The sequence below is a fragment of the Sturnira hondurensis genome, unplaced genomic scaffold (assembly GCF_014824575.4).
Source record: "Sturnira hondurensis isolate 20B ecotype Veracruz unplaced genomic scaffold, ASM1482457v3 Scaffold0001872, whole genome shotgun sequence".
NCBI lineage: Eukaryota > Metazoa > Chordata > Mammalia > Chiroptera > Phyllostomidae > Sturnira > Sturnira hondurensis.
Genome location: NW_028074503.1, coordinates 38769713 through 38776411, shown reverse-complemented (window position 1 = coordinate 38776411; position 6699 = coordinate 38769713).

Below are 6699 nucleotides of genomic sequence, written 5' to 3'. Positions count from 1 at the left end.
GTGGGCCCCCACAATATACCCTTAATGAAGTGAGGAATCTAAAAAAGTTTTAATTTTAAAGGTCCTGCCATGTCCTGCCTCTTAAACCATGCGGGTGGATTTGTCTTTGAGGCTGCCTGTCTGCTGCTTCTAGGAAGCAGCCCCAGAGGGCGGGACCTCTGCTGGGAAGGAGATACTTAAAACCCTGCGGCACTGGCTCCCAGGAGCTGGCCTCCTCTGCACGATCCTGCAAAGGTTGTAATTACTGTGCTTGGAGTCACATTCTGCAGATTGTAACTCTTTAGAGGAATTTTCTTTCCCAAATATGGATTCAGGCTACAATGTGTCCATGCTTTACTGCTTATTTCGTGAGTGGGTGTGTAATCCCTTCCAGGCAGTGCTGAGAAATGAGCCCCAGGCTACAGGAAATCCACGCAGACCTGACCTGGATGGGAGACCATCGGCCAAGACAGAGAGAGAGAAGAAAGGAAACTCAGGTAAGGCAAGGTAAGGACAGATAAAAAGGGGAATCTAATCAACTGGGCTAGGGATGGCCCAACACCAGGCTGTGTCCTAGGCTATCGAAGAAGTCCCAAGGGGGCTTCTTAAAATGAATGGCCAAGGGGACTTAAATGAGAAAGTGATACCAGAAAGGTGTCTAGAAAAGGCATAGCTATTTGGAAATTAAACCAGCTTCTAAATAGAAATCTGGAAGAATTTAAATGGAATGGAAGTGAAAATTCAACATGTCAAAGTTGTGGGAAACAGCTAAAGCCGCGCTTTGAGGGACATTTATAGCACTAAGTGCTTACAGTAGAAAAGAGAAAGATTTAGATTTAACATCAATGACCTGAGCTTCGACCACATCAATTAATCGCTGAGTCCTGTTGGTTTTCCTCCCTAAGTGTTTCTTAGTTTACCTCTCTCCCTCATGCTAATACAGCCTCCTAACCGATCCCCATCCCCAGCCTTGCCTTCCTCCGACCCGAAACCTCCAGTTCCTTCTGTCCCTCTGCGTGGCCCTACCGATCTCCTCACTCCTCAGTTATTGCGCCTTCCGAGTCTCCTCCCATAGTCTCCTCTGCTTCGACCACCCTTTTGTGTCTGGTCCGCACTGCTAGCTCCCACCCACAGAAGCACCCCACTTAACCCCTCTTCTTCCTGGGAGCTCTGCTCCTGCTGGAGCTTCCACAGTATCCCCGCGCCCTTTGCTTGTGGTCACATTTAACGCCTGTCACAACTCATTTCATGGACTCTCCCCCGCTGGATTGCAGGAGCAGGGACTGTTGGAGCTGCCGTGTCTGATATTGCGTATCTGGGCACAGCACAGTTCCTGACATGTAGTATGTGCTAAATAAACAGTTTACACATAAACGAAAGCCTGTTTTAGTGAAAATAGGACCACTAAGTTTGTGGTTATAGGTCAGCAAGGTCAGGATTTTTGGGTTACAGCCTGTGGTCAACACTGGCCATTTCCTGGCACTCCCTCACCCTTCCAACTTAACCACAGCCCTGCATTCTATTTGGGGACCTGTGTGGCCTCTGTGACGTGTGTACTCACCCTGCCTCCAGGAGTTACGTAAGTACTCCCCATTGAGAGTGTTGGTCTTCTCTGGGCTCCAGCTGCTTGAAACTGCAGCTTCGCAATCCAGTGAGTTACTGGGACTCCCTCTGGGGCCTCCCGTTCTGCCACCTTCCTACCAGGAAAGTCACTGGGTGAAGGTCCCTGGCAGGGTTCCCATCACGCTTTCTGGTAGGGCTATTGAACGGCATCTGGGTGACCGCCCAGTGCCCGGAAAGCATGAGCCACGGCTTCGCACGTGTCGGAGTGAAACAGCCTAATGTCACGCAGACGAAGTAGGTGAGGATGGACCAGGGGAGCCAGCGTGGGTTTCTAAACAGCATCAGGCGGTGACATTTTTGCATGCATCAAGCAAAAGGAAATGGTTGCCTTGCTCCATCTATTTTTAACAATAACATGAATAATTCACGTTCACTACGCAGTCTGGACATTGAAAAAGAGTTAATGAAAGGCAGGAATCACCCAGAATGAGCACAAAGTAACCATCGGTGAAGTTCTGTTCTCCTCCTTCCAGAGGTGTTTGTACGGGCAACACAGACGTGCATTTTTGTTTTAGGAAATGTTCACACAGCCTCCTTCTCACCTTTCCGGACCCGGCTCAAAAAGTCCTCAGAAGGAGAGAACTTTTCCAGTGTAAAGTCCTCTCGCTCTCTCCACATCAACTCTAGAGTCCAAGGAACCTGCACACGTGCAAGTCACCTGCAAAACAATCAACACAAATAAACAAAAGTGCCCATAGGAAATAATAAAAAATCGCCCTGCCGTGGATGACTACATTATGGCACGTTCACATATGGCATGATGGGGTCTGCAGGGGAGAGTCGGCCGCAACGGTAGCATCGGTGTGGTCGAACCCCAGACACATGCTGACTGAAAGAAGGAAGCCACGGGAGAACCCACATGGCATCGCGTCCCTGCGCATGGTGTTCACACGCACTGCCCAGGGTGCACATGCATGAGCAGTGAGACTGGAGAGGTCTTGTTTCACTTTTATTCTTCATGTTGCACATACGTACTCCATAAACTCTTCCTAACAAACAGGCTGTTTAAGAGTAAATGGGACTATAAAGCATCATAATTATTTTTCTTTGTAATTATAATACGGGTGTGAACTGCATTAACTCCCCATATCCCGGCTTCCTCACTGTTAAGTGATGTGACTGGCCTTGTTGGTCAAGGTCTCTGTCTTTCTTTTAGCCCCAAACAGGCGGGTCTGCGGGAGCCTTCCAAGGATATCTGATCAACCCCCGTACTTCCCAGTGGAATCGCTGGTTAACTAAAACCAGTGCAGGCAAAATGGGCCCGTCCGATTTGGGATTTGGCTCTCCCTTGCCCTGGGAAGAAACTACCCAGGCGTGATGCAAATCAACTTCCAGTGTCTGAAGATTCCTCCTCCTGACTTGCACAGAGCTCTTCACCTTGGAGGCTCATTCCAACTGTGAGACACTACTTTCAGAGCTGAAAAGTTCGGGGAGATGCAGTCTGAATGGAGCCATCTGTCGGGAATGTCATGGTCCCCAACCTCTGGGTGGAACTGTGTGTCCTTCCCAGGTGGAACTCAGCCTCACAGGCAGGCATGCTGCAGGTAGCACGTGAGTATGGAGTGGGACACCCCCGGCCGATGCTGTCCTCGGCCCAACTCGGTCTTTGTCACATCGATGGTTCACACACAATATTCAGGGACCTGCCAAAGGAGAGCCTGCCTGTTGAGTGTCAGTGTTCCTGCGTGGTAGGGACACGCAAAGCCATGTGTTTCCATGTATGTGCTTCCTGGGGACGTGGAACCAGCGTTCTGTTTCTCATTGCCCCCACGGCTGAAATGCACTTGACACCAGCTTGACTAGACTAAATTTGATCATCGTGTGACTGGCTGGGTGTGTGCGACCTGGAGTATTGAATATCCTACTTTACGTTGCTTTAGTCTCAGTTTCATCCAGTCGTTTCCTTGGGGACCAGAGAGCAAGAGGAGGACAGCAAAGTAATGAAATGGGGTAAATCTGGTTAAAACGACTTTGCTTTGTTTCATCCATTTACAAAGTACTAAAACCAGTTCTTAGGAGGCAAAAGCCAGGCTGGATTTATTGCTCCGGGAAACACAGAGCTTGCTCAGTTCTGTAACACATACAGGTCCTTTGTTTGGCAGACAGGCCACAGAAGTCAAGGTCGCAGTTGGGAATGCCAGTTTACGCCGGTGCTGCAGTAAGCACCGGCCTTCGTGGGGGTCTCGTGAGGTGGACGTCACGTGGGCTGCAGGGGCTCGGAGGGTCTCCAGCCCTGTGGCTTCGCCATCTACAAAGCAATTGTATAGCCTGGGGATGGTTAGGGTAATGTATGTTGACACCAGATAGACCCCAGAAGCCTTGACCATGATCTCTGGGAGGACAGGCCCTTCTGCTGAGAACTGAGAGAAGTCACACCAGCTTCTGAGTTCTCGGTGCCGTAAACTGGGAAGACCTCTGTGGGGACCATTCTGTGTGGCGTGGGCCCAGCTCCCACTCGGGAATGCACAGGACCCACGCCTACAGACAGGTTCTCCCATGGGGAATAAGGCCTGTAATGTAGCTAGGTCACTATGAGACTTGCTTTTGCTAAAACTCCCTCACCATGAACTGAGGCATCAAGTGCTTGCTGTAGCTTCCTAAAATCCATGCTAAAACTCCCCAGTGTGGAGTGTAACCGGTTCAACCACTTTTCTCTTTTCATTTACAAATATCCCTCTTCTGTGATGTGATTAATAGCATCGGCTCCTTTGTTTTCTGTGAAAGGTCACCACCTAAAGCAAACCTGTGCGTAGTAAATGAGGACCATAATGTAATGCACCCAGAAAAAAAATAAACAAACAGGTGGCCCTCCACCTGTCATGGTGGAGGCCGCAGCTTTTTCTCCCCTGGAGAGAAAAGCCATGCTGTCCCTTTTCTTCCACAGGACTCGGTAGTCCGTGTGAATGAATCTCATCTCATCCATAATGACGCGGACACCGTGGACCAGTGTCCAAGTCATACCTCCAGGCTGGCCCCGCCCAAACCAACTGAGTGGTGCTTAGGAGACTCAGAGAAGCGGGAAGGCCCTCCCCGCCCACACCCCCGAGGGCACGAAGGGCTTGTTCAAATATGTAAGCTGCTCACATTCTCCCAGTCCCCCACAACACCTCAAGACTCCCCAAGTCAGATGGGAGATGTCCCTGAGAAAACGAGTCTACGTGAAAGCGGAAAGGAGACAGAGCCCGAGAACTTGGAACGTGAAGCAGGGCTTTGGAGAAGTCGTTCGGAGATGACCGACACTGTGCAGGTGTGCACGCAAATGTGTCTTGTGAACCCTGCTCTGATGTGGGCACCACGGAGCCCGTGCAGTGTGGAAGCAGTGAGTGTCGGCAGGGAGGCTGCATGGCGTGTCCGAGGACCCGACACGCCTCCTGCCCAAGTTCGAGGCGTCTCTCTGGGACGCCCTTCCTCCAGTGCTCCTCATCCAAGTGTCTTTGGTGCATTCAACCAGCAACGGAAACAGATGCATTGGGTCCAAAGACATAAAAAAGATTAGAGGCCATGGGAGGCTGCTGAGTCGAGAAGGGGGTGATCGAAGGTGAAGTGGGAAGGGATCCCTGTTAAGGGACCAGTGACAGGAAGGAAGGAGACACCCACGGATGACGCTTCCCAAAGGAGCAGTCTGCACCCGGGATTGCTACCCCCACTCACTCCCCCTTTTCCCTGACAACCAGGTAGGCTTGTGATAGTCAGTGTAAGGGGCCCCTCAGACAGCATCACCGCCACACTGGGAAACCCGGTGTGGCCCAGCCCCCTCCGCCCCGAGCCCTGCCCCTCTTCTGCCATCAGCAAAGCTGTCCTCCTGCCACCAAGCCCAACCCCGCCCCTTTTCTCAGTGTCCTGATCCAATGGCCTGCCCGTCCAGGGCCTCCTCTCACCTCCCCCACCTCCTCTCACCTCCTCTCACCTCCTCTCACCTCCCCCACCTCCTCTCACCTCCCCCACCTCCTCACCTCCTCTCACCTCCCCCACCTCCCCCACCTCCTCTCACCTCCTCTCATCTCCTCTCACCTCCCCCACCTCCTCTCACCTCCCCCATCTCCTCTCACCTCCCCCATCTCCTCTCACCTCCTCATCTCCCCTCACCTCCCCCACCTCCCGGGTGCACCAGCACTTCCACCCGCCAGCAGCCAGGCCTCTCCACTCACCCCGCTGTCCTCTCAGTACTGCCGTCGGAACGGCCATCGAAACCTAAGTCAGAGCAGGTCACTCTCTGGTCTCAGCCCAATCTCTAGTCAGGGAAACGTCCTTGCCACGCCAGTATGACCCGCTTTTCTCCCAGTCACTGTGGGCAACCTGGGCACAGGGCCGTCCTGAGGCCTGGACAGCCCGCCCTTCAGACAGCCGTGGGGCTGACTCGCTCCTCCCTGCGCGTCTTTGCCCAAGGTCGCCCTCCTTAACCATCTCCCTTGCTTCGCTCTGTTCTTCTTTCCTACACTTGTCGCTTATTCACCGCGTCTGTTTTCCATCCCTCCCACTGGAACACCAGGGCAGCGTTCCCTGGTCCATCGCAAGCGTCTGCAGCAGTGCTTTGGCACATGGCGGACGGCGAATACGTACCAGGCAGATGCAAGACGAGGGCGTTCGGGCAGGAAAGTCCTGTGAAGTCGTGGAGGCTCAGCCTAGGTCACGTGGTTCCAGCAGCGAATGCACGTGAAACAATGGAGCCACAGAGGCAACGACCTGGAATGCACCCAAGCCTTCCCACCCCTGTCCACAGTCACTGTGACATATGAGAAATACATCTCTTTGAGATTATTATTTTTAAAAAGACACTATGTAGGATACAACACAGTTTAAGCATATGTATATAATGACCGTGACATCTACAAACACTGGTAAATACTAACCATTCTTAAGTATTAATAAATCATCGAATACACTGTGGTTCCAGCATAACACCGGACGACCAGAACTTCCAAAAGAGCAAAATCTGGTTAGCGAGCTGGTCAAATAAAAGCCAACGAATGACAAACCCGTATCTTTTACCTGTTGGTTATACTAATATTGTCCATATAGTAAGTACAAATAATGTGTAATAACACAAAAATACAACTAAAAACAAATATAGTAAGCAATAAATACTGTGAAATTTAA